Source organism: Tupaia chinensis, unplaced genomic scaffold (genome assembly GCF_000334495.1).
Source record: "Tupaia chinensis unplaced genomic scaffold, TupChi_1.0 Scaffold000232_3, whole genome shotgun sequence".
Classification (NCBI taxonomy): Eukaryota; Metazoa; Chordata; class Mammalia; order Scandentia; family Tupaiidae; genus Tupaia; species Tupaia belangeri.
Window position 1 is genome coordinate 393,331 of NW_006159709.1, and position 27,503 is coordinate 420,833.

Sequence of the window (27,503 nt, forward strand, 5' to 3'; positions counted from 1 at the left end):
TTCCTGTGTGGTAAGGAGAAGTGAGAAATTTACAAATGAAAGAAGAGCAGAAGGAAATAAAAAATCCCTACCTGGCTAACAGAGATAGGGGTCACCGGACTTGGGGATGCTGGGGCTGGAGCTTGGGTGGGGACCCTTGCCTCAGTTTCCATAGGCCACGGGTCTGAAGATGGAAGTGGTGTTGCTGTAGAGCTGAGGGTGTTCCTGGCTGACAGAGGTAGGAATCTCTGGGCTTGGGTTACCAGGGCTGGAACTGGAGCAGGGACCTTGCCTCAGTGTCCCTTAGGCCAGGGGTCTGAAGTTGGAAGTCTAATTAATTAATTTTAATTTGACCAGAGAGGGACAGAGTGAGAAAGAGAGAGAGGGAAAGTGAGAAAGCAAGCCACCAGGTCCAGGACTCAACCTGCGGTAGGCCTTGTGGGAGTCCAGGGCCCTTAACCACCATGTCACCTGCTGGCTCCTATAAATTGTTATTTTAATTATTTTGAACTTTAAAGAAAATATTTTATAATTATAATCTTTAACTGAAATTTAGGGACATCCCTCCTCTTTCACTCTGTTAGTTATTTGACAGGTTAATTATCCAAGTTGTATCAGTTAGCTGTAGCAATGTAACAAACTGTTTAAAAAATAGTGTCTTGTGATGACATTGACTATTCTCATGAGTCTACCATTCAGATGGCAAGTTCTGCATATCTAAGCTGGATTCTGAAGATCTGATCAGGCCTTGTTCACACAGTAGTGATTAGATGGCAAGCTAAGATGGCCTTGATTGGGAAACCCAACACCACACTTCACATCTCTCATATTTCTCCAGTAGGCTAGTCTAGACATGTTATCCTGATCCTCTCTTGGGTCCAAGAGTGGGCAAGTTCAGTCATGTGAAAGGGTAGGTGCATTTAAAAAAAAAAAAATTAAAAAAGAGAATTTCTTTTTCTTTTCTTTCTTTTTTTTTTTTACTTTAATCATTGTATACCTCCACAGCATACACAATGAATCTTCTAATCATGAAATACACTACACATCAATTCAGTCAAAGACATTATATACATTATCATCAACGATTTTCTGTTTTTGTGTCTGTTAAATGCTTTGTTTTTTCTCCTCCCCTTGATTTCCTCCCTTCCGATCCCCATACACAAGCACTTTTAATGTTTCACTTTGTGTCACATTTGCTAACACAGCCCTGGTCAAAGCAAATCATGGCAGAACTTAGAGTAGAGGAGGAATACAAAGTTATGAGTCAAAGTTTATGTATATAGGGAAGCCATTAATTGGGGCCATTAATATACTCAGTCTTTCTCATGTCATGTCTCATGTCATGTCTCTTTCCCACCCCCCCACCCACCCTTTTTTTTTTTTTTCTCTCTTAGAAGTTTTTGCCTTTGGGTGCATGCACTACCAGGAGAGAGAGAGAGGCACAGTGAGAGGGAAAGTGAGACATCACCCCCCAGGGGAGATGGCCATGCCACAATCCCTTCTCCGTTCTCTTCCTGGATCTTGGGCACACATGCACAAGAGCTGGTGTGAGTTTCAAGCCACTGGGTCTGGGACTCAAACAGCAGTGGGCCATGTGGGAGTCCAGCGATGTAACTGCAATGCCATTTGCTGGTGCCTAGCAGCCACTCTTTAAGCCACTTTTACTCTTCATTAGCACTTCTACAGACTAGGCAAAATAACCAAAACCCAAAGAAAAGACCCCCCCCAATCTATCTAGTTACGTTTCAGCATGTGTTTTTAAAGCTTGTTGAAAGAGTGGGTTGTTATTGAAGAAATGAAAATTTTAATTTTTTACTTCATACTTTTCCCTCTACTCCCTTTATTTAGAGCAAAGGAAGCTACAAATTCTTGAATAATGAGATTGATTCTTTTTTTATTCTATCATATCTATCCCTGAACTCTATCCTGTCTCCAATAAATTTCCAATATTCCTGAAGCATTTGGTGAGTTTTTAGTCTTGCTTTTTTTTGCTAAACTTCAGGCTTGCATTTCTTACTGCCTACTCTATATGTGGAAAAACCTCAAAATGAACATGTTTCAAAGAATACTCACTGTTTGCCCTTTGCCCATTCATTCATACCCTCAGTGACAAATATTTGTTGAATGGCTTCCATATTATTGCAGGCAATGGTAGTACAGTAGTATAAAAACAGAAAAATAAAAAAAGGAAGCCCTCCTTGAATTTACAATCTAATGGGAATTGACCATGGTCAAATAAGTGTGTGAATATGTAATGTAATATTTGCTAATGGTAAGTGTTCTGGAGGAAAAAAACCAAAGTGAGCAGAAAGGGAGTGATGGTGGCTGTCCTTTTTAAATCCCGGTGAGGAAGTGAGGATAATGACCTGGGCAGGGTGTGTTATCTGTAGAGAGATTAGCAGGTCAAAGGCTGCCTGAAAGAGGTTCAGTACTGCCGCTTCAGGCGAAATTCCAAAGGAAGAATGGTAGGAAATGTCGGGGAGACAACCAAGGACCAAAGCATGTGGGATCTTTGCAGAGATGTGTTATTCCATGTGTGATGCCAATCCATTTGTGCACTTGGGGCAGGGGAGAGACAGGATCTGATTCTGGCTTCTGTATGGTGACTAGGGAGGCAAAAGGAGAATTTGAGACTGTGGCAGTAGTGTGGAGAGATGCTGAGGAGCTGTATTAGGAGAGCAGCAATGGAGACCATGAGAGGATGGCAGGCTCTGGAGTGCTCCAGAATGTGTCATTTCAATAAACTAAATTTAGATACCGAGATCAGCTCTGCAAAATTGAGCATATGGAGAAGTGTTTCCTAAAGTAGAGCCAGCATGCTTCCGGTGACACTGAGTTAATTTTGGGTGCTATGTCACATGAATGGACTTTTACATTTTAATAGTTATTTATGATTTTAATGTGTATTGGGAAACATAAAACTTGCACATAAAACCTCTGATTTTACAGTTTTTCCTTGGAGTGAGGATAAAGTATTGAGTGTAGTGCCAAGATGAAAACCAGAAATAGCAAAAAAAAGTATTAGGGGTTGTATTTGGATGACTAGATTTAGGATATACTGATAAGATTATTCAAACAATTTAGTTCCAAAGGATAATGAGTGATATCTCTAGTGGTTTTAAAATAGCATATAATCATAATTGGATATTACCACTTATTCTTTTTTTTTTTTTTTTTTTTGAGAGGTTTTTGCTATAGGGCACGTGCGCTCACCAGATAGAGAGAGACAGAGAGACAGAAAGCGAGAATTCACCCCCCAGGGGGGATGGTCACGCCGCAATCCCTTCTCCTCCATTCTCCTCTCAGGATCTTGGGCACGCACGCACACGCGCCAGGCGTGAGTTTAAGCCACCGGGTCTGGAACGTGAACCGCGGTCGACTACGTGGGAGTCCAGCAACATAGCCATTACGCTAACTGCTGGTCCCATGGGGGCAGATTTTTTTTTTTTTAATAGTAATGTCTTCTCAGAATGTAGAATAGTTTCTGGTGTATGCTGGACATTAATTAATACTTGCTGAGTGAATGGGAAAAAAATGAATAAATCTTTTATTTATGAACTACTCAAGAATGATGAATTTTTATTTTCCTCACTATAAGATGAGTTTAGGAATTAAGTTACTTGAGGTTTTAATGGAAAAGGCATATTTGGGGACCGTAAGGTGATTTATTGTGTGTCCTAAGTGCAACTTTTCTCATTATCCAGACCTTGGCCTTATATTTTTCTCCTTATTCTCCCTGAAAGATCTTAGACTCTCTTCTGGCTATAGTATGTGTGCAACTCCCAAATCTCAGACTTAGATTCTAAACTCTAGTTGCAGGATAAATAAACTTGCCAACAATCTTGGAGCTACATTAGGGCAATCCAACCTTAGGCAAGTGACTTAACCTTCTTTTAGCTTCAGTCTCTGTAAGAAAAAGGAAGAGTTGAAAGAAAATTCTGAGCCCTGATCTGAATGAAACCTGTCTGTGTGCACCGGAAAAATGAGAGAGGCAATATTCTCAGAGTGACATTCATGTGACATTAAGCATCCTTGCTTTGCTTTCTACCTAGAACTTTTAAAGGAGTTTAAAAACAAACAAACAAACAAAACCCAAAAAACAAAAACACCCAAAAAACTCTTGGGGTTGCCAGGTGGTGCAGTGGTTGAGGTGCTAGACTCCCACATGTCTGACCATGGTTTGAGTACTGGACCTGGCAACTTGCTTTCTCACTTTCCCTTTCTCTCTCTGTGTGTGTGTCTCTGTCTCTCTCTGATCAAGTTAATAATAATAATAATAACAAATAAAATAAATAAAACCTCTTATTAGCTGAGATTTTTTTTTTAAACATTCTCTTTCCTTAAAATATTTAAAAGGCAAAGTATTGACAGCAAAGTCATTCAAGGTCTAGGATTCCTTGGCAAAGCCCTAACATGCAGTGAGGGAAGCTTCAAACACTTTCTCTGCTGACAGCAGCCAGATGGAAGGTGGCCAGTGCTGTTCAGAGCATGTGACAGTGTAGGCAGGGTGAGACACACTGTGTGAACTGAAAAGGGGCAGGAGCTTCTTAAAGGAACACTGGTCTAGGCTTAGGCAAGCCTGGGGAGGATATCACTCCTCTCACCTCTCCTTGAAGAGGTGGGAGCTGTGGGGAGCAGAGAATGTGTCTGAATAAGAACTTCATATAGTCAGTGCTCATGATGGCATGGTCTCTTTGTCCTTGTCCTTTTGTATCTGCTGCCCAAGTCCCTGATCAGCTCTGGAGGCACAGCTTTTTTGAATTACAAAATATATACTTTTTCTAAAATCGTACAAGAGGTGAGGGGTATATGTATAAAAACCTCTGCAAATTCCTAATCTAGTGGGTAAAAGACACATAAATACAATTTTCAGCACAACACTGAATAGAGATAAGTGTTATATTTGTGTGAATGCTTGTGTACCTGCCCAAATTGTTCCCCAGTGGGTGGTATTAAAAGGTAGGGTCAGGCTACCACATAATGTGGTAATTAAGGCACTAGACCTCACAGCCAAATCTGTGGTTCATATCCTGGAGCCGGTGGCTTGAGAAGCACACCAGGCACATGTGCGTGCATGCCCCAAATCCTGAGGGGAATGGAGAAGAGGGCATTACAGTGTGGCCATCCCTGGGGGAGCAATTTCTCACTTCTCACTTTCCCTTTCTGTTTCTTTCTCTCTCTAGTGAGTGCACGTGTCCTATGGGCAAATATCTAAAAAAGGCAAAACAAAAACAAAACAAAACAAAAGGTAGGGCTTTTGGGAAGTAGTTAGGGGCCTTCATGAATGGAATAAAAGAGATGTAGAGAAACCTATTTACTCCTTCTGTCATATGAGGACACATAGAGCATGCTGTCTATGAAGAACAGGCCCTCACCAGGCACTCAAATCTGCTGATGTCTTGATTTTGGGTTTCCCAAACTTCAGAACTGTGAGCAATAAATTTCTGTTGTTTATAATATCTAAGTCACTATGTTATAGCAGCAGAAACCAACTGAGACAGTAAGCCAAAAACAGAGATTCACACCTGCATTGGGAAGAGAAGGTAAGATGAACAAATTTCAAGGGACCAGCAGTTAGCATAATGGCTATGTTGCTGCACTCCCACGTAGTCGATCACAGTTCACATCCCAGATCCGGTGGCTTAAAAAACTCGTGCCAGGCACATGTGCATGCGTGCCCAAGATCCCTAGAGGAGAATGGAGGAGAAGGGATTGCGGTGTGGCCATCCCCCCGGCCGGGTGGTTTCTTGCTTTCTATCTCTCTGTTTCTCTCTGTCTGTCTGGGGAGTGCACACGCCGTATAGCAAAAACCTCTGCACCCCCCAAAAAATAAAAATAAAAAAGATGAACAAATTTCGACTGGGTGGATCTGGGAAGCTATTTGGAAGACATAAGATTCAAACAGATTTTGAGAGAAGGGTATGACTTTGATATTTATTTTTAGAAAGAAAGGGTATTGTAGTCTAGGTGAAAGAAATAGCCTCCTCAAAAATGTGGAAGCAGGAAAATACTGGGGACCTGGGATGAGATCAGAGATCATGACAAACTGAACAATAGAGAGGGAGTCAGAGTGCTTGTCATTGAGAAAGGGTACCATGAGACTGGAATGGGAGAGGGAGAAGTGATCGGTGACTTTGCACACCAGTTGAACCTTTTGGACTCTATTGGGTCTGCGTGTTGAGCCTTTGACACTGATGATGGGTTCTGGGGAACAAAGTGGCAGAAGAGGGCCATGATTAGGTCTCTGTATGCAGAAGCAGTAAAAAGACTGGTTAGTGTTATTCCTTTTGTTTTTATTTCTCTTTTTTTATAATTTGCCAGAGGACATATGCACTTGCTAGAGAGCAAAAAAGCACCCCCTACCCCCCGCCCCAATGGGTATGGTGATATCACAATCCCTTCTCCTCTATTTTTTTCCTTTTTTTTTTTTTTTTAAAGGGTTTTGGGCACACAGATGTGTACCAGGTGTATTTTTCAAGCTGCTGAGTCTGGGACTCAAATGGCATAGTTGTGTGGGATCCAGCTGCCTTAACCACCATGCCACCAGCTGGCCCAACTTTTTTCTTTTAAAAAAAAAGTTTTTATATTTTAAATTTCTTTTATCAGAAAAAGAGACTGACAGAGAAGGGGAGAGAGAGTGATTATTCCCAATACTTTGCCCACACCATGAGCTACCCCCAGCCTCAGCTGGCCTGGACTACTTGTGTATATGCCACATACTTAAGAGGGTTCCAGGATATGAACCCAGGACCTTACCCTTGTGGGTGTAGCCATGCCACTGCTGCACTACTGCCCGGCCCCTGGTTGGTTTTATAAAAAAATTTATTCTGAAATAATTAGAATTTAGTGAAAAGTTATAAAAATTAGTAAAGAGCTTCTAAATATTTTCAACTATATTAATTGTTGATGTTTTGCTACATTTGCTTTAACATTCTATTTTATAACATATACATACTAAGGGTGTTTTTTTCTAAACATTTGAAAGTGTTTTAGGCATTGTTCCTTTTTACTCTTGAATATTTCAGTGTGTATCTCCTAAAGACAAGGACTTTCATTTGTATAACTTCGGTACAACTACTGAAATCAGAAAATTTATTATTGATACACAGCTCTTATCTGATCTGTAGACTTTATTCAGACTTCTCCAGTTGTCTCAAATTATGGGTGGAAGACCTACCTCCCTTCTTTCTTTTTTTTCTTCCTTCCTTCCTACCTCCCTTCCCCCCTTTCTATCTATCATCATCTTTCTAAAAAGTAGTCTAGGTGTTGAAATAGACTTGAATGGAAGCACCAGCCATGAGAATAGCCAGTTGTATCAGAGATGGGTGCAAAAGGATTTGGCAACAGTGGATTCTGAGGGCGAGAGACAAGGTGAAGCTAATAATGAGGTAGTTTATGTTATCGGTGTTATTGACCAACAAGAACTCAGGAAAGAGTTGAGGTACAAGGGTGATCTCTTACATTCTGAATTTTTAAATTTAATAATGATAATTTGATTCTGTAGTACTTTACAAAAGAAAGGCAGTGGGACCAGCAGTTAGTGTAATGGCTATGTTACTGGACTCCCATGTAGTTGATCGTGGTTCAAGTCCCATACCCGGTGGCTTAAACTCATGCTGGGTATGTGTGTGTGTGTGTGCCCAAGATCCTGAGAGGAGAATGGAGGAGAAGGGATGGTGGCATGGCCATCCCCACTGGAGGGGCGATTTCTTGCTTTCTGTGTCTCTGTCTCTCTCTGTCTTCCTGGTGAGCGCACACGCACTATAGCAAAAACCTCTCTCTCTCAAAAAAAAGAAAGAAAGAAAGAAAGAAAGGCAATGTAATTAGTGGCAGCTTGGTGTAGTGGTCTAAGTATGAACTTTCATGCAGGACTACATGGAGTTGGAACAAGTCTTTGCCAATTACTTACTGTGTGACCTGGAAGTTATTTAAGTTGGCCGTGTCTCAGTTTTCTCACGTGTGAAATGGAGTTAACAATATTGCTTGCATCACAAGGTCCTTCTGAAAATAAAGTGAGTTATTATTATTATTTTGAAAGATTTTTGCTATAGGGTGTATGTACTCACCAGAGAGACAGAGATAGAAAGCAAGAAACCAACAACCCCCCCCCCAGAGGGGGGGGTGGCCATGCCACAATCCCTTTTCCTTCATTCTTTTTTTTGGAATTTTGGGCACACATGCACAATTGCTTGGCATGATTTTCAAGCTGCTGGATCCAAGACTTGAACCTCAGTTGACCAAATGGGAGTTTAGCACCTTAACCACCAAGCCACCTGCTTACCCCAAGTGAGTTATTATTTGTAAAGTGCTATTTTACAAGCTTATCTGACATATACTGAATGCTATATGTTTTTTGAATCAATCTTAAATGGATTGTTCCTCTATTTTTACATTATTGAATCCTTACCAGCAAATCTATGAGGTAAGTGCTATTATTATTACTGAGACTCGGATGTTACATGATTTACCCAAGGCCATATAACTCTTGGTCTAAAGTCTCATCCTATTCCATAGTCCCCTAGACTCTCTGCATGAAGAATCTCAACAGATAGTATAAAAGAGTTAGTGACTCAGTATTGGGAAAAAGAGCTAGATGCTCTAGAATCGGAAGTCCTCTTCATAGAGATGATTGAGACCTGAGGTGTGTGTAGTAATTAAGAGAGAGGCTGCAGAAGAAAACAGTGAATGTGGGAGAAAGTTACCTCTGGTGGGTGGGCAAATGTAGAGCTGGTGAATGAGGCTGGGTAGAAGCAATCAGAGAGATAGGAGAGAAAACAAGAGGGTGTAGAGTGATGGTAAGGAAGAGATGTGAGAGTTTAAGGTATACTTGCCCATTCTTCAAGAGGTGAAGGAAGATAATTCAGAGCAGATACCTAGAATAGTGATAAGTGAGACCTTTGGTGACTTTAGTGAGAATAATTTCATTGTCTTGGGGGATAAAGTGAGGGACAAAGTCTATTTTCAGGACTCAAGAAGAGACTGGGAAGAGAGGATAATGGCTTCCATGAATGTAAACTACTCTTTCAAGAAGTTTGACAGTAAAAGGAATGAGAATGTTGGGAGTGGTAGGGTGAAGAAATGATTTGTAACCAACAGAGGCAATTATTGTTATCTAGGAGGGAAAGGTGAAGGCTTGGAGACACAGGAAATAGTGAAGAGGATGGAGAGAGCAGGTTGGCAGAGATAGGACCAGAAGCATGGCTGGAAGGGTGGGTCTTAGAAGAGAGTAGGGACAAAGCTGTATGATTGGAGGAAAGAAAGAGACTATGTGTGATGACCTATGACATTCAATGCAGAGGGAGGGAAAATTGAGATAATTCACTTAAAAACTCCTCCGTCTTTGTAGAGTGGACAACGTTTGTTGAGAAGTCAGAAGTATATTGAGAATGTGAAAGGACTGGAGAAATGAGAATGCATATTAAGTGGTCTAGTGATGGCTAGTACTGAGGACTGGTTGAATGGCATGATTCTACAAGGTATTATTATGGGACTTTCTTTCTGGACACCCCAGAACTGATACAGAAAAAATGGATTGGGCCAATTCAAGAAAGAGTTTAGTGGAAAGTCACCAGTACTAGGGAATCTCAGAGGTAAGACAGGATTCGTTTGGAAATGACTGACCACAGACTGTGAAGGCAAGAGAAGGCGGAATGGGCTATTTTAATGTTTCCCAATCTTGTCCTACGAAATATTGGCAATGACAAAGAATTAAGAAAGTGTTTTTTAGAGGCTGGGGGGGGGGGCATGATGACAAGTAGTTTATTAGAAATTTGAAAATTCTGAAGTTTTATCTCGAAAGCATTTAAACTTCCGTTATATATCTATATTTGTTTTAGTTTAAAATAAACTATTAAGCTATTTATTATTGAGTAAAAATATCTTATACATACATCTAAGGTATATATGCTATATTTTTTTCATGATGAGACCCTGTAAGGGGGTGGGGATAGGCTGAGGATGCAGGTCCCAGAATAAACCTGGAAGAAAAAAGAAACAGACAAAAAGCCAAATCAACTGGTGAGAACAATGAAGGGTCAGGAAAAATTCAATAGGTGTGAAAGAATAGGAAAGGTAGAAAAATTGGAATTTGTAGCTGGAGGGGAGTTTCAAAATGTCAGGTCTTGAAAATGAGACATTTTAGGTGATAATGAGCTCCAGAGTGTGTTCAAGCAAAGCATTGAGCAATGGAGATGAAGAGATTGAGGCTGCCCTGGGTGATTTCAATCTTGTTGAGTTGCTCCTGATTTAGAATACATCTCTCTCTTGTGACACACAGAAGAAAAATTAATATTTAAGAGAAAGCATTTGTAAAATGTTAAGTCAGACATTTATTTTTAAATATTGTCTTGAAGTCAGAGAGAGATTAATAGAGCCAATTTAAATTCTCTTAGGAAACATATTTGATATCTGCCTCTTGCCATGTAGTCTCCATTAAAAGTGGAAACAAGAACTACACAATTGGAGTGTGAATTGTGACACAGAGTAATTTTTAAATAAATACATTTTTCGATAGAAGAAATCCTTATTTACTTTGTCTGGGAGGGGGGGGGTGTCTGTCTTGAATCACATGCAGATAATTTGTGAAATTAGTGGTTATTTCAAGAGAGGAAGTGAGCTGTAATTTGTGCCTATCTTTATGTTTTAACATAGGGTTGCCTTCCACTCAAAGTACTTGGATGGGTTTGGGCCATGGCAGATAACAGGATAACCCAAGCAATAGAAGAGAGATGGTCAGAAGGCCAGTGTTAGCTGTTTGTTCCTTTGGTTTTGAAATGATTATAATAGCTGATGTTGACAGCTTCATTGGCAATCAACTTCAATATTTTCCACCCCCCTTTGTCACCTTGAAAAGCTTGCAAGTGATATATGTTTAGAGTAGAAAACAATTAAGTAACAAGAACAGAAATCTTGGATCATTCCAAACTGATCAATGTCCAGTCCACCATGTACCCCTCCTCCAAGCTTTGTTTGAAGCTGTTTCATGACAAATTTTTGTTTGCACAAATGGAATTGCACATGTTTTATGTCTTTCTGGTTTATGGAAGTTATGATTTACTGAAAGTGAGCTTTCAGCTTTCAATGACCTCAGGAAAATTATCTGAAGCATAGTGAAAAGAACAGTAAAGCAAGAGAAATGAGGTGTAAGTGAATAAAATAACCGTATGCTAAAGACTAGTATTTTTGCTTTTTAACTTTTATAGCTCCAATACACTCCAAAACCATATCGGTATGATGGGTGGAAACTGGGATGCCATGCTTAGCATTGACTTGCTCCTCTGGCAAGGAGTCGCCATCATCATGCCAAGTTGAGATTTTTCAGCTCTTAAGATTAGAGGCCTCTCTTAAAGGCGCCATCTCTGAGATGGCCATCTTTGGGAGCATCTGGAGACAGGCAGTGGCTGCTTCTGGGAGAAGCAGCAATTGATGTACTTTCCTGAGCTGGGTATCACTGAACCTCAGAACTGTGCCAGGGGAATAGAGCTCTTTCAACTTCCTCTGCTCTTTCAATAGCTAACTTATCTGCCAGTTTGCCTGTGATGATAACACCCAGAGCAATGACTGAATTCCCATGCTCTGCTTTTCTGTGGACAAAGAGGAATTTCTACCAAATAGCATTTTTCTAGTTTTACTTATTTCATTAATTATCTGATGCCAATTACTTACATTAGGCTTATTTCTGATTTTACAACACTATTTATAAAATACAAAATTCAAGTTGATTGATTACTATAATTTCCTCCCATACATATTTTGGATAAATCAAAGATGAAGCTGGCAGTGTTTCTTACCCTTTGAAACATTTGGTTTGTTTTCACAAGTTGAAAAATTACATGGTTTTTCTGGAGACTCTAATGTGCTATTCTAGAAGAGATGGGTTTCTGTTTGTTGCAAATTATTAATTTAACAAAAGGTCCTACAGATCATAGTATGGGCATGTGTGTGATATGGAGGAGGGAGGAAATAATTGGTTAAAATTTTATTCAAAGGAATGATTTTATCATTTGATTAGAAACTAAAGACTGTCAATAAAAAAAAAATCCTGCTAAAGTTTTCATAAACTTGTAAGTATGTACTTTTGTTTCCTAATAAAGCTCAAATAGTGAAAGAGAATGTGTAGAGAAACATTTCAGGACATGGTGGAACTGGCAGACAGTTGGAGCTTGGCCATGGCAAGAAAGAAGAGCTGTTTGTTGTGGTGTTTCATCTCCATGGTGTTGGGCAGAGAATATTCAGTTTTCTCTGGGAAGACCCCAGTGTGGAACAGACCGGGAGAAACAGGGTGTAAGGTCATGACTACCTCATGGTCAGACAGCCACTCAGCCTGTGTTGCTCTAGCCATGCTTCCCCCCGGGCTTAGAATGTTCGCTTTCAGGGACCGGTAGGTGACGTGGTGGTTGGGAGCACTGGACTCCTGCATGATTCACCACGGTTTGCATACCAGACCTGGTGGCTTGCTTTCTCACTTTTTCTCTCTCTCTGTCCTTCTCTGATCAAATTTAAATAAATAAATAAGTAAAGTTCAATAAAATAATTCTTTTAAAAATGTCAGGTTTCATAGTTGCCTGGATCATTTACTCAGGGTTGAAATGTCCTGGGAGACCTTTCTCTCCACAGACTTCCTGTGAGGTGCTGCTTGGAATCTAAATTATAGGGAAGATCTCAGGATAATGGTGATGCGTGGTCAAGTTTAAGCACTGCTGGTGTAAATGATGCTGGATAGTAGGGCAGGCAGGAAGCCCGGTAGGAATAAAGTGTGTGTGTGTGTGTGTGTGTGTGTGTTTGTGTACACATGTGGGTACATGTGTTGTGCAATGGCTGTGAGGTGATATCACGATACTGAATTTGCCAAGAGGCAGATGGGAGATAGGTTTAACAGGTGCTGAGGAAGTGGCCCTACGCCTTCCCAGAAACTCCATCCTGTAGAGTGTGTGCTTCTGGTAAGAACTCAATGCTCCTAATTAAATCCTGCCATCATAGGCCCAGTGCAGGTCTGGCTTCATCCACAATGTGTTCTTTTAAATTTGTTTACTGTTTATTTTTTATTTTTTTTTTACCTCCTGCAGGAATCTTAGTATCCATCTTTCCTTGGTGTACTTGTAGCAATTTGCTATAGTTCTCTGCTTTCATAGGTTACTTTCTTATTCTCTATGGCCTTTATTGAGGATGTCAACCTGCAAACTTAACAGGTGGAACAACTTTTGCAGAGAAACCACATACATACAATGCTTTTTATTATATGACCAAAGTCTGTCGTACATACCAAGAATAAAGTTTATTAAAACAGAATTTTATTTAGCATTATTTTTAATTTAAATTTTTAAATTTTATTTTTATTTAACATTATTATTATTTAACATTGACCAGAGAAAAATAGGGGGGAGTTAGTGAGCAAGCAAGCCACTAAGTCCAGGACTCATTACACAGTTTCTAATGAGAGGAAAAATCCTGATGGGGAAGAAAAATGCTGTGTATCAGTAGATGGCGATTATTCGTGGAACTCTAGGTTCAGTGCTGGTGAGGGATCGTTATAAGGGAAGACACCACCTGCAATGTTGTAGCTAGGGTGGCTTCATATCTGAGTTTGCAGGACAGTCTTGGCCTCATCTTTGACCGGGTATCCCATCTAGTTCAAGTTTTTTTTTTTTTTTAGAGGTTTTTCACTATAGGGCGCGTGCGCTCGCCAGACAGACAGAGAGAGAAAGAGAGACAGAAAGCGAGAAATCACCCCCCAGAGGGGATGGCCACGCCGCAATCCCTTCTCCCCCATTCTCCTCTTGGGACCTTGGGCACACACGCACACGCGCCCGGTGTGGGTTTTAAGCCACTGGGTCCGGGACGCGAACCACGGTTGACTATGTGGGAGTCCAGCGACATAGCCATTATGCTAACTGCTGGTTTCCTAGTTAAAGTTTTTTTCATTCTCAAAAGTGTCCTAGTTCAGGTAAGTTATAAAGTCACTGTGAGTATAGGAGAGAGAGTTCCTTAGAATCAGTGAATAGCACTCATTTCAGTTTGTAAGTTATCCCATTCTAGGCCCAGCCCTAACATTTGAGAGCCCAGGAAGAGAGGCCCTCATATGCCACAGCCTCATCTCTTCTTTTCTTGCCATGGCTTTGCTGTGCAACTGGAGGAGCCTCATAAGAATGTGTGTGCTTGGGACCAGCAGATGCCGTAACGGTTACATTGCTGGGCTCTCACATAAATGACCACAGTTTGAGTCCTGGACCTAGTGGCTTAAATCTCACTCTGGGCACCAAACTTGTAAGTATGTACTTTTGTTTCCTAATAAAGCTCAAATAGTGAAAGAGAATGTGTAGAGAAACATTTCAGGACATGGTGGAACTGGCAGACAGTTGGAGCTTGGCCATGGCAAGAAAGAAGAGCTGTTTGTTGTGGTGTTTCATCTCCATGGTGTTGGGCAGAGAATATTCAGTTTTCTCTGGGAAGACCCCAGTGTGGAACAGACCGGGAGAAACAGGGTGTAAGGTCATGACTACCTCATGGTCAGACAGCCACTCAGCCTGTGTTGCTCTAGCCATGCTTCCCCCCGGGCTTAGAATGTTCGCTTTCAGGGACCGGTAGGTGACGTGGTGGTTGGGAGCACTGGACTCCTGCATGATTCACCACGGTTTGCATACCAGACCTGGTGGCTTGCTTTCTCACTTTTTCTCTCTCTCTGTCCTTCTCTGATCAAATTTAAATAAATAAATAAGTAAAGTTCAATAAAATAATTCTTTTAAAAATGTCAGGTTTCATAGTTGCCTGGATCATTTACTCAGGGTTGAAATGTCCTGGGAGACCTTTCTCTCCACAGACTTCCTGTGAGGTGCTGCTTGGAATCTAAATTATAGGGAAGATCTCAGGATAATGGTGATGCGTGGTCAAGTTTAAGCACTGCTGGTGTAAATGATGCTGGATAGTAGGGCAGGCAGGAAGCCCGGTAGGAATAAAGTGTGTGTGTGTGTGTGTGTGTGTGTGTGTGTTTGTGTACACATGTGGGTACATGTGTTGTGCAATGGCTGTGAGGTGATATCACGATACTGAATTTGCCAAGAGGCAGATGGGAGATAGGTTTAACAGGTGCCGAGGAAGTGGCCCTACGCCTTCCCAGAAACTCCATCCTGTAGAGTGTGTGCTTCTGGTAAGAACTCAATGCTCCTAATTAAATCCTGCCATCATAGGCCCAGTGCAGGTCTGGCTTCATCCACAATGTGTTCTTTTAAATTTGTTTACTGTTTATTTTTTATTTTTTTTTTACCTCCTGCAGGAATCTTAGTATCCATCTTTCCTTGGTGTACTTGTAGCAATTTGCTATAGTTCTCTGCTTTCATAGGTTACTTTCTTATTCTCTATGGCCTTTATTTAGGATGTCAACCTGCAAACTTAACAGGTGGAACAACTTTTGCAGAGAAACCACATACATACAATGCTTTTTATTATATGACCAAAGTCTGTCGTACATACCAAGAATAAAGTTTATTAAAACAGAATTTTATTTAGCATTATTTTTAATTTAAATTTTTAAATTTTATTTTTATTTAACATTATTATTATTTAACATTGACCAGAGAAAAATAGGGGGGAGTTAGTGAGCAAGCAAGCCACTAAGTCCAGGACTCATTACACAGTTTCTAATGAGAGGAAAAATCCTGATGGGGAAGAAAAATGCTGTGTATCAGTAGATGGCGATTATTCGTGGAACTCTAGGTTCAGTGCTGGTGAGGGATCGTTATAAGGGAAGACACCACCTGCAATGTTGTAGCTAGGGTGGCTTCATATCTGAGTTTGCAGGACAGTCTTGGCCTCATCTTTGACCGGGTATCCCATCTAGTTCAAGTTTTTTTTTTTTTTTAGAGGTTTTTCACTATAGGGCGCGTGCGCTCGCCAGACAGACAGAGAGAGAAAGAGAGACAGAAAGCGAGAAATCACCCCCCAGAGGGGATGGCCACGCCGCAATCCCTTCTCCCCCATTCTCCTCTTGGGACCTTGGGCACACACGCACACGCGCCCGGTGTGGGTTTTAAGCCACTGGGTCCGGGACGCGAACCACGGTTGACTATGTGGGAGTCCAGCGACATAGCCATTATGCTAACTGCTGGTTTCCTAGTTAAAGTTTTTTTCATTCTCAAAAGTGTCCTAGTTCAGGTAAGTTATAAAGTCACTGTGAGTATAGGAGAGAGAGTTCCTTAGAATCAGTGAATAGCACTCATTTCAGTTTGTAAGTTATCCCATTCTAGGCCCAGCCCTAACATTTGAGAGCCCAGGAAGAGAGGCCCTCATATGCCACAGCCTCATCTCTTCTTTTCTTGCCATGGCTTTGCTGTGCAACTGGAGGAGCCTCATAAGAATGTGTGTGCTTGGGACCAGCAGATGCCGTAACGGTTACATTGCTGGGCTCTCACATAAATGACCACAGTTTGAGTCCTGGACCTAGTGGCTTAAATCTCACTCTGGGCACCCATGTGCACATGCCCAAAATCCTGAGAGGGGAATGGAGGAGAAGGGATTGTGGCATGGCCATTCCCCTCTAGGGGATCCTTTTCTGCTTTCTGTCTTTCTGGTGAGTGCATGCTCCCTATAGCAAAAAAATCTCTCTTAAAAAAAAAATTAAGCTTTTTACACCTGTAGTTCAACAGATGCCCAGGCCTACCCCTTATCCCTTGGGGGGTGTGTACATGGGCTTTGAGTTAGTCTACTCTTATAGGGTAAAGACCCCACAGGCCTGGAAGCTGGCTTTGGACCTTTTAGGGATTTCTAGGGTCACAGTACCTGAGGAATGGTCTAGAAGAGAAGCTGTCGCTGCAAGTGGGTCCTACAACACTGCCAGCCCCATGAGGAGGCATGACTAGAGGAAGACAGGAGAGCAATACTCTAAAGAATCAGCTTGAAATTAGGGCAGCATGACTTTATAGAGATCCTGTTCTTTTCATTTTTGCTTTTTAGAAAAAAGAATGCTCACCATGCCATCCTGGAATGTATATATGTGAATAATTCTTGGTGGCCTGACTGAGGTCCAGGGGTATCCTTTACCTGGTCGGTGCAAATTCCTTGTTCTGTCTTCAAGCTGCCTTGTCCTTAAGTGACATATATTTAGGGTAATAACTGCATTTTTTAAGTTGGATCAAAAACTTAAGTCATATAGCTTAACGTTTTCAGAGTCATTCAAAGGGGAGGCACGCCTCCAGTATGTTTCATCAATGGAAATTGGTGAACACTTTCTTTACTTGCTGATATGTTCCACCAGGTGTGTGGGCGTGAAGATAGGAAAAGTGTTTGCTCAGCCATTCCCATTGTGGTTTTGTTTGTTTGAGGATCAGTCAAGTGGAAAAACTTTTTTTCCCTTGTGATTACGCAGTCAGATCTTTTACAATTCTCAGATATTTCTTCTGTGCCTATTTGTAGAACTTCTTGAGTAATTATTAAAGTTAGTGAATACTTTATTTTCCTTGACTCCTTAGAATGGAATTTGCTCGCAGAGCAACAGGTGTTCTCCTGGGCTAGGCGCACTTCCCTTTTCATCGGATGATTAGGTACGCTGTAGATAAGCTCACCATGTAGTACACAGATCATGCATCACACAGTCCTAGAGGTGGATTTCACAGAGTACGAAAGAGGTTGTGCAAAAGTGGCAGCCCTATCTATGTACAGTTTGGCTGCAGGTTTCCCCCAACTGCATGGTCCCCAACAGGCCCAGTTTTTCTCCTTTCTGTCACTCATCATAAGCATATGGAGAATGCGGCTATTTAAAAAGAAAAAGCGTCATGTTATTTTCTACCTTGTTTTCTTTTTTTCCAGGGCACTATATTTCCTTCTAATGTTAACATAGATGAAAGAAGATAGAAGCCACTAAGTACATATAGAACAAATTATTACATAGTAATGAGCTTGTCCAGCAATTAATCTAAAGATATGTTTACAAACCCCTGTTCTATGAGCTTCCATGGGTTCTACAAGCATTGGCTTGCATTTTAATGGATAGTTTAATGTAAGATTTCCCTGTAACTTTTTTTTTTAGAGGTTTTTGCTGTAGGGCACGTGCACTCGCCAGAGAGACAGAGAGATAGAAAGCGAGAAATCACCCCCTGGGGGGGGATGGCCACACTGCAGTCCCTTCTCCTCCATTCTCCTCTTGGGATCTTGGGCACACACGCACACGCACCTGGCATGAGTTTGAGCCACCGGGTCCGGGACTAGAACTGCAGTCGACTATGTGGGAGTCCAGCGACATAGCCATTACACTAACTGCTGGTCCCAAGATTTCCCTGTAATTAATAATGTAAAAGATTCTTCAAGTACTCAAGTGCTATTGTCCCATTATTTATAATTTATTAACCAATATTTATGTATTATTTATTAACGAATAAAACTTGCACTGAGTCACACTGTTCTGGGTAGTTGGCCTCAAGGAAGGTGCTCTTGGTATCCAAGTTTCAAAGAAGCTGGTGCCTTTATTTGGTCATAAATGGGGACTCAGCTGAGTAGGAGTTACTATCAGAGATCGCTCATTACAGTTTTTGGTTCTCAGTGGTGGCCATGAGGAGGGGCACTGTGGATCACAGGATAAGTATCAGCTGGGTGCTGGCACACAGTGTATGTGCTTATTCATTATCTTTATGTGCTGCTCGTTACCATTTCTGTCCTTTGACTATTGGAAACGTCCATTCTTATTAAGTTAATTTATCCCTACCAACTCCACTCTCCCATGACAGCCTGAAAACCAGACTTGATGAAGTCCAGATATATTTTAATTCTCTTTTATCAAGCCCAAGAGAGAATTTCTTGGAGACTGTGCTGACTTATGTGTCTTAAAAGAACACCAACTGTGGGAATTCTGATGTTTAATGAAGCCCAGTGAGGGATGGGCTTCATTCCAAAATGCTGCAAATAGATGCAGTTTAAGCAAGCAAACATGACACACAGTCTTAACTATTTTCCAAAAGGAAAAATAATAGAAGAGAGATAGTTTGAAAATACCCAGTAGCTACTGGAAGTCTCAGAGCTCTAGTGGTTTTCCCAAATGCTCAGTGGAGAATCTAGCACATATTAGGTGGTCAACAGTATATTGATAAACTGAATAAACAAATGGATCTGATCTTTCTGATTCTGTATTGAGATATTCCAATGCAGAGAACACCTGCCGTAAGTGTTCACACTGGCCACGCACACTAAACACCACTGTGTTGTTTGTTCTCCCTCACAAGCTATTTGATTTGATATTTGCTAAAGCAAATCCCCCACTTTACAGATGATGTAGAGCCTCATAGAAGACTTAAATAATTTCCTTATGGCTACTAAGCATTAGAACTGGCATTTAAGTGTTGCCTTCTGACTCTGAGTCTGGGGCTCTTGTATTTCACAGAGTACCTTTCTTTTTTAAGTCATGGGCCAGTACAATGTAAAGAAGCAGCAGGAAAAACGGAAGCAGAAATACTGTTCATTCTTAGGTATGGAAGAATAAAGTAAACTCTTGAGAGCCTCAATATAGTAATAAAAATAAGACTTAAAGATCGAACTTGAGCTGTGAAATATTGCTTTCCTTGACTAGAAATGAAGATTTTCTGCTGAGACTTCTCCCTCCAGATTCATTTCTGGTGGGAAAGGCACAAACCCAGGCCCACCCTGACATGGACATTGAACTTGAGTTGTGAAATGTTGCTTTCCTTGACTAAAAATGAAGATTTTCTGCTGAGACTTTTTCCTCCAGATTCCTTTCTAGTGGCCTCTATGCTCTGAATGTCTAGACAGGTCCAGTGAACAGGATCCAAACATCTGAATATGACTAGGGTCAGAATATTCCTCTATTCCCACTGAATCTGATGCACAAAGAATGAAAATGGAACAGAAGGGAGATTGCAGATTACCTCCTTTTGTACACCTCTGAATGCTCAGATTGAACTTCAAGAATTAGGAAGAAATGCACCATCCATCAGATGACTAGAAATCACTGCAGGGTCACAAGAAATATGGGAAAGCAAGAAAATATTTCTCCTGCAAGGGAAAAGAATAACTCTTCTTCGACCTCAGATAGTACAATGAAACTCATGGAAATGTCAGATAAAGAATTTAGAATATTCATAGTGACAAAGCTAACAGAGATGGAAGAGAAGAGAGACAGTGAACGGCAGAAGGGACAGGAGAAAGGAGCTGATGAGTTCTAGGAGTTTAGGAAATTCTTGCAAGATCTAAAAGAGGAAAAACACACTATAAAAAAGAATCAAATGAACCTGTTAGAATTGAAGGCTATAATACAGGAAGTCAGAATCTCCCTTGAAGTGATTAAAAGCAGACTAAGCAGACTAGATCATATAGAAAATCAAATATCAGATGTAGAAGATAGAATCACTGGCCTAGAAAAATCCATCATGAAGAATGAGAAAATTGCCCCCAAAATGAGAATAATATACAAGAAATAGTAGATACCATCAAATGTCTAAACATCCAGATAATTGGTATCCCAGAAATTGAAGAGACTGATAAGGGCATTGATAATCTATTCCATGAAATCCTGGAAGAAAACTTTCCAAACCTAGAGAGGCATTCAAAGATCTAGTCCCAAGAAATACAAAGGACCTCAAATAGAATCAACCCAAGAAGATTGTCTCCAAGACACATTATAACCAGATTGACCAAAACCACAGACAAAGATGAGATACTAAGACTGGCAAGAGAGAAATGTCAAGTTACCTACAATAGATATCCCATCAGGCTAACAGAGGACCTTTCATAGGAGACAATGCGAGCGAGGAAAGAATAGGAAAGAGAGGACCTTTCATAGGAGACAATGCGAGTGAGGAAAGAATAGGAAAGTATATTCAAACTGTTAAGGGAAAAGCAATTTCAACCAAGAATACTGTACCCAGCAAGATTATCCTTCATATGGGAAGAAAAGAAAGCATTCTCAGATAAACAAAACCTGAAAAAATTTACCAACACCAGACCAGATCTCCAAGAAATTCTGAAGGGAGTGCTATACCAGGAAAAATTAAATACAGACACGCAGAAATAAGAGTTCATAAAACTAAGAAAATGGCCCACTTAATTGTAGGGACAAGTCTCAAGTTGAATATTATACCCCAGAATTTAATCGGGAAGATCGAACCATAACAGAAGATAAAGTACATGAGACTGAACTGTGGTGAGTAGCAATTTATTACTTTTGACTAAAACATTGCTGATTTTCTTCTAGGCTTTGTTTTCTGGTTTTAAGGATTTTTTTTCTTGTCTTGAGCTGTCAATAGGTTCATGTATCTACTATTTGAACAGAATCCTAACCTGTTTCCTGGCTTTAAGTTTTAAGCAAAGTTCCTTAGCATTTCTTTGATTTATTAAAGCTAAAACTGCTTTTCTTGAAATTAAAAAATATGTTAAAAAGTACCTATTTAATGACCATAGTAAACTATGTAGCATCAGCTCGATGCTACCTTATTGTATATTCATTCATTCTACTCAGAGCTAAAGTCAGACATGTATTCACAGGTATGTATATACCAGCTGAACTTGCTATTGAAAGTAGTTAGATCATTTAAGAAGTTTTGTGAAAGGGACCAGCAATTGGCGTAATGGCTGTCATTGGATTTCCATGTAGTTGACTATGGTTCGAGTACCAGACCTTGTGGCTTAAACTCATGCCAGGTGCATGTACCTGAGTGCCCAAGATCCTGAGAGGAGAATGGAGAAGAAGGAATTGTGGTGTGGCCATCCCCTCTGGGGGGTGATGTCTCACTTTCTGTCTTTCCATCTCTGTCTGGTGAGCGCCTATAGCAAAAACTTCTCAAAAAAAAAAAATTTTGTGAATCAATAAAATGTGGGGAATAAAAAGGAATGGAAAACAACTGTAGAAACCTGAGATAATGTGGAAGGAGGGTGGGAAATTCTGTCAGGGGATGATAAGCAGGGGGAAAATATACATTTACAAATATATGTATGAAACTAGCAATGAAAAATTATTGATGATAATATGTATGATTAAGGCACTATGCAGTATATTCTAGATGGGAAATCACATTTTGTATGCTGTGATGATGCTCAGTGAATGAATGTAAATTAATTAATTAAAAATAAAAAAAATTAAAAATAAAAAAAAAAGAGGCACATACAATGTATAGGGAACTTCTTCAAATATCCTCCAGAAGGAAGGTTTTGGGGATTGAAAAAAAGGGGGAGCTGAAAGGAAGAAAATGTACCTAAGTTCTTTCAGACTATTTCTTTTGCTATTTGAGCCAATTTATCTATCTGTCTGTCTGTCTATCTTTCTCTCTCTTTTTTTCTTTTAGGTTTTTGCTACAGTGCCTGTGCACTCACTAGAGAGACAATGAGAGAGAAAGTGAGAAATCACCCTCTAAGGGGAGGATGGCTACACTGCAATCCCCTCTCCTCCAGTGTCCTCTTGGGATTTGGGGCACACGCACGCACATACGCACATACACATTTAGCATAATTTTCAAGCTTTGGGGTCTGGGGCTCAAACTGCAGTCCGTCATGTGAAAGTCCAGCACCTTAACAACCACACCACCTGCTGGCCCTAATCTGTCTCTTAATCACAGTTTCAGAGAAAGCTCATGGCAAATGAGACTTTTAGAAGTGTATTGGAAACTGAAGAGAAAAGGCCCTGTAACTCATTCATTTGTATCCTTGTGTTATTTTATAATATTATTAAAGCTTGCATCCTTGCGTTATTCTATAATATTATTAAAGCTTTTCTTTGGTTTCGTTTTACATAGGTTCTATCTCTTTGACAGTAGTATAAACAAGGCAAGTTTCTTTCTCTTTTGTATAGTCCTTGTACTCTATCCACATACAGTGGACTCTTGGGGGGCAGTCAGTTGCCTGTAGGATATTTTCGAAGTGTTCTAGGAAGTGTGAGCTGAATCCATTTTGCAATATAATCCTTATTCTGGAATCATAGCTACATATTATGGAATGATGCATTTCAAGGACCTGTTTACAGTGTTGTTTAACTTGAACAGAGGACCTATTCAGTTGATAACCCTCACTACCCGATTGGTTCATAGTAGGTAGTTTATTAGTTATAGAGGTTCTCGCTCCATGCCATTTGCTTTAGAGGGCCCCACTGCCTCTTCTCTATCTGTGGCATGACCTATAGGATGAGGATTCTATAGACCTGAGTGGAGATAGTCCATGCAAGCATCCTTCCCCTCTTCTAAACTACTTGGTACACTGTAAGTGACAGCCTAAATGATTTCAAGACTACTTGCAGGGACCGTGTAGACCTCTTTTGAGGTCAAGTCTCCCAAGGGTGTGCTATGCTACTTGCGTATGAACACAAGGATGTAGTACCAAAGAATGTGGGGCTAGGTAGGGGTCTTGGATGTTCAGGCTTGGATGTGCTCATGAGTATATGTAAGGCCCCACATCGCAAAACAGAACTGAAGATGAGAAAGAGAAGAGAAGGAAGTGGTTGGAGGCCTTTGACTTCATACATTTGAAGGATGGGTTAACATTTCAAGCCCTCAGCGGGGAACCATTTAAAACAGTCAACTCATTTTGACCATAAAGCCCACTAATTTGAGATACAAGCCTTTCATTGACCTATGTAATTCTGGCATGGTGTATTGGTTTGCATGTGGAGTAACTATGGTTATTGTCCTGTGGATGCTAATGGTACAGGAGTTAGAAATAACAGTTCTTCTTAAAGTGTATTTCTTGTGTGTGTGTGTGCATGAGAGAGAAAGAGAGAGAGAGAGAAACAGTCCTGTGGATGCTAATGGTACAGGAGTTAGAAATAACAGTTCTTCTTAAAGTGTATTTCTTGTGTGTGTGTGTGCATGAGAGAGAAAGAGAGAGAGAAAAAGAGAGATACCCTCCCCTGCAACAGATTCTTCATGCCTTGATCCACCCTACCCTAACCTCAACCAGCCAGGATCTTGGACATGTTGTGGACATGCACATACCTAGCATATATGATGAAACCTCAGGACGCAAACCCAGGACCTACCCTTGTGACTTCAGCATGGTGAGCATTGTTTTACGGTTGAGCCACCAAGGCTGGCCTAGGAAAGACTGTTGCAAAGTCCTAGAGAGTTGCTACTGGTAGTGGTGGTGATTGCTATTAGTAACTGAAATCTTTTTTTCTTGTAAATGTGTCTCTTTTCTTAAATACTGACTATGAAAGTATGTGTTATGTAAGTCAAGAATTCTAGTTAGTTTAGTTCTGTTGGGTTGTTGGAAAAGTCATAATGCATTTTTTGCATAGCAAAAATACATCAACTGGCAACCCAGTAGTTACTAAACTTTTACTGTAGTTTGTATTTGCTGCTTATTTGGAGTCTAAGCAATTTTGCGGGGGCATATATTATCCTTTTGTCATCTTCTGTTAGAATGAAAAGAAAAAAAAGGGGGCATTAATATAAAAGAATATATGAGATGCCCTGATAAGTTGTTTCTTCAAATGATCACAAAAAGACAGCTTAAAAATTGCCAGTAACAACTGTCAACAGGCACCTTAGAACAAGTTACTGCAGAGAGAAAGGTACTTATGACAGAGGGCAGGACAAATCCATTTGTCACCATATACACAGAAAGACAAGCTGTGGGCCTTATAATTGGAAAAGAAATTATTTTGGAAAATAATTTAAAAGTCAATATTTTCACTCATTTTTTCTTATTTGGAAATTTCAGGAAACATAGATAACAAACCTGTTTTAGTACTTTAAAATTAAAGTTAATATTTTATAATTTACTTGGACTAATATAAATTTCAAACTCTTCCAGGCTATCCCTGCTATAATTATATTCCCAGAGATCTCCTTTTTATCATTATTTATAGCTAACAAGGCATTTATGATCTCTTTTTGGTTGTCTCTGGTGAAGCATTGTTGGCAGTGCTTTCCTGACTTGAAATTCTCATGTGCTTGAAAATCTAGTTAAGAAAATGAGTAAATAAATAACTTCTCCTAAGAGTATAATCTCTCTGTTGTGACATAAATTGGATATCCATTCACATCTGTGGAATTATTCCCAGACTTGCAATTAAATAATCTGATATGCACAAGCAAACATGCCAATCTCTTTCTAGTCTAAGAGAATTCACTCAACTTTCTACTTGAATAAACAAGCTATATATGCTTTTAAATGGATGCATTGTTTTCTCAAAATTGGATTATAAAAAGCTGATCTGAGCTGCAATCAGATGGATATTTATACAGCAAAGGTAAGAGGCTTCTGACTGTGTATGTTACAGTGTTAATTGAATACATAGATGTGATTTTTAATTCAAAGGGTAGTTCCACCAATACATAATAATGTAAAGTTCCTTCACTTCTCATTTAATCTTAAAGTTGTTGGTACATTGGAAACTAGCATTCTCACTGAAAACTGACAAAATTTGGAGAAATTTGGCTTCTTTTTATGTGTGTGTAGTTGAATAAAAATGTGGAGATGCTACTTTAAACCAGTTTTTAATTTTGTTTTTTCCTCCTTCGGCTGATACTTTATTTTCTCAGATCACTTTAATCATCTGGAATATTTCTGGAGTGATTTTTAAGGTGTTGAGAGATGTTTCCTTTTCCACAATGTGGCTCTTGCCTCTGAAATGTCATAGGTTTTTACTTATTTATTTTTGACCTTGTTTATGGTAGTCAGTGCATTTTACTTCATGTTATATTAGTTTGAAATGCAAATATGTCTTTCATAACAAATTTTAAACTCTTTGAGGGAAGGGTCCGTATGGTCTTCTTTACCTAGGACCTTTCATTTGGTTGGTGAAATGTTTGTGGACTCAGTGAGTGAAGCCAGTACAAACATTGCTCTTAGGGTATACAGGTTGTGGTTTGCTGTTGCTGGAAAACTGACTGACCTGCTCATACCTACCCTGGGATGCAGAGATAGCATGTTCATAATGTCCTGCTGATGACACTGGTCCTCTGAGTGAGAATAAAGTGAGCGCATGGATCTGTGGGCCAACCTTTTTTTCAGTGTGATTCAAACTGTAATTCAGTGTGATTGATTACATTGAAAATGAGTCAGTGAGGGGAGGGGCAGGAAATGGCATTGTGGTTACATTGCTGGATTCCCTCATGGCTGACTGTGATTCAAGCCATAGAGTGCATGCACTCACCAGAAAGAGAGAGAGAGAGAAACAGTGAAAGGGAAAGTGAGAAATCGCACCCTGGGAGGATGGCCACTCTGTAATCCCTTCTTGTCCATTCTCTTCCTGGGATCTTGGGCACACGCGCATGTGTGCCTGGCATGATTTTCCAGCCACCAGGTCTAGGACTCAAACCACAGTCTGCCATGTGGGAGTCAGCATCTTAACCACCATGGTACCTGCTGGTCCCAGAATTAATTTTTCAAGAAACTTAGTAAAATATCATCCACACATCCTGGTTAGTAAAGATGCTGTTATCAGTCATGATAGAAATGTTATCACATGACAGAGTAACAGGTCCACAGGGTACTGCATGGTGATTAGTAGGTGAGCATGTTAGTCCAATAAATCCATATAAAGATGTAAAGACATCTTGTACACATTGATAGTCAAATCAGTAGATACCACCACATATATGGCTGATTGTCTTTATCCAGCTCAGTTTGACCATGTTAATAACCCTTGTATATGTATCATAGTTTAATGTTGTGGGAGATATAGGCAGTATGAGAGAGTTTCAAAAAGTTCATGGAAGGCCAGCTGGTGACATGGTGGTTAAGGAGGCTATTTCTCACTTGTGGTTTGAGTTCCAGACCTGGCAACTTGAAAATCATGCCAGGTATATGTGTGTGTGTGTGTGTGTGTGTGTTTCTGAAGTCCTGAGATGAACGTAGAGAAAAGCAGATTGTGCCATAGCAGTCCCTCTTAGAGGTGATTTCTCACTTTCTATCTGTCTATCTCTGCCTGGCAAGTGCATGTGTCAGACAGAAAAAACTTAAAAACAAACAGAAACATTTATGGAAGAATGGAGTAATCTGTTAGTATATTTTGGTGCAAAATATTTTTAAATCTGTGCATACATTTTTCATAATAGTCATTTTCCATGAACTTTTTTGAAGACCACGCTCTCCCTGATAAAATAGCAGATCTAATTTACATGTGGTATACTTGAGGTGAGGTGATTTTCCCAAACTTATTGATATAAAGTAAATTATAGATGGGGTTTTTTTTTAGTCCCTAACCTTGTATTTTCATCTGCTTGTTCTGTAAAGGAACACTGCATGTTAACATGATCTTTTTTTAATGTTTTACTCAGTCTTCCTGTTCCTCTCTCCCCAAACAAAATAGATAACCCTCACTATTCAGTTTGTTGTGAATTTGTCCCAAATAGGTTGGTATAGGCTGACTAAATAATTATATATTATGGTTAACTTAGAGTTTAAATTTTTATCAAACTGGGGCATAATACTTTTCAAGTAATTAGGGAGTAGTAGAGTGTACTTAATACTAAGATTAACAAATGATCATTAATCATAACTTTAGAATCATTTTGCTATATATGAACTAAATACTGAATTGAATCTCCACTGATCATATCCTAACAGCTTCTTTAAATAATAAGTCTCTGGTTTATATT

At 40.0% G+C, this 27,503-nt stretch overlaps 1 long non-coding RNA gene across 1 annotated transcript in view; it reads left to right on the forward strand.

The window, feature by feature from the left end:
• LOC102491838 (uncharacterized) overlaps nt 1-27,503 on the forward strand; it is a 279,406-nt gene that overhangs the window by 52,699 nt on the left and 199,204 nt on the right. The gene's annotated exons all lie outside the window — the stretch shown is intronic.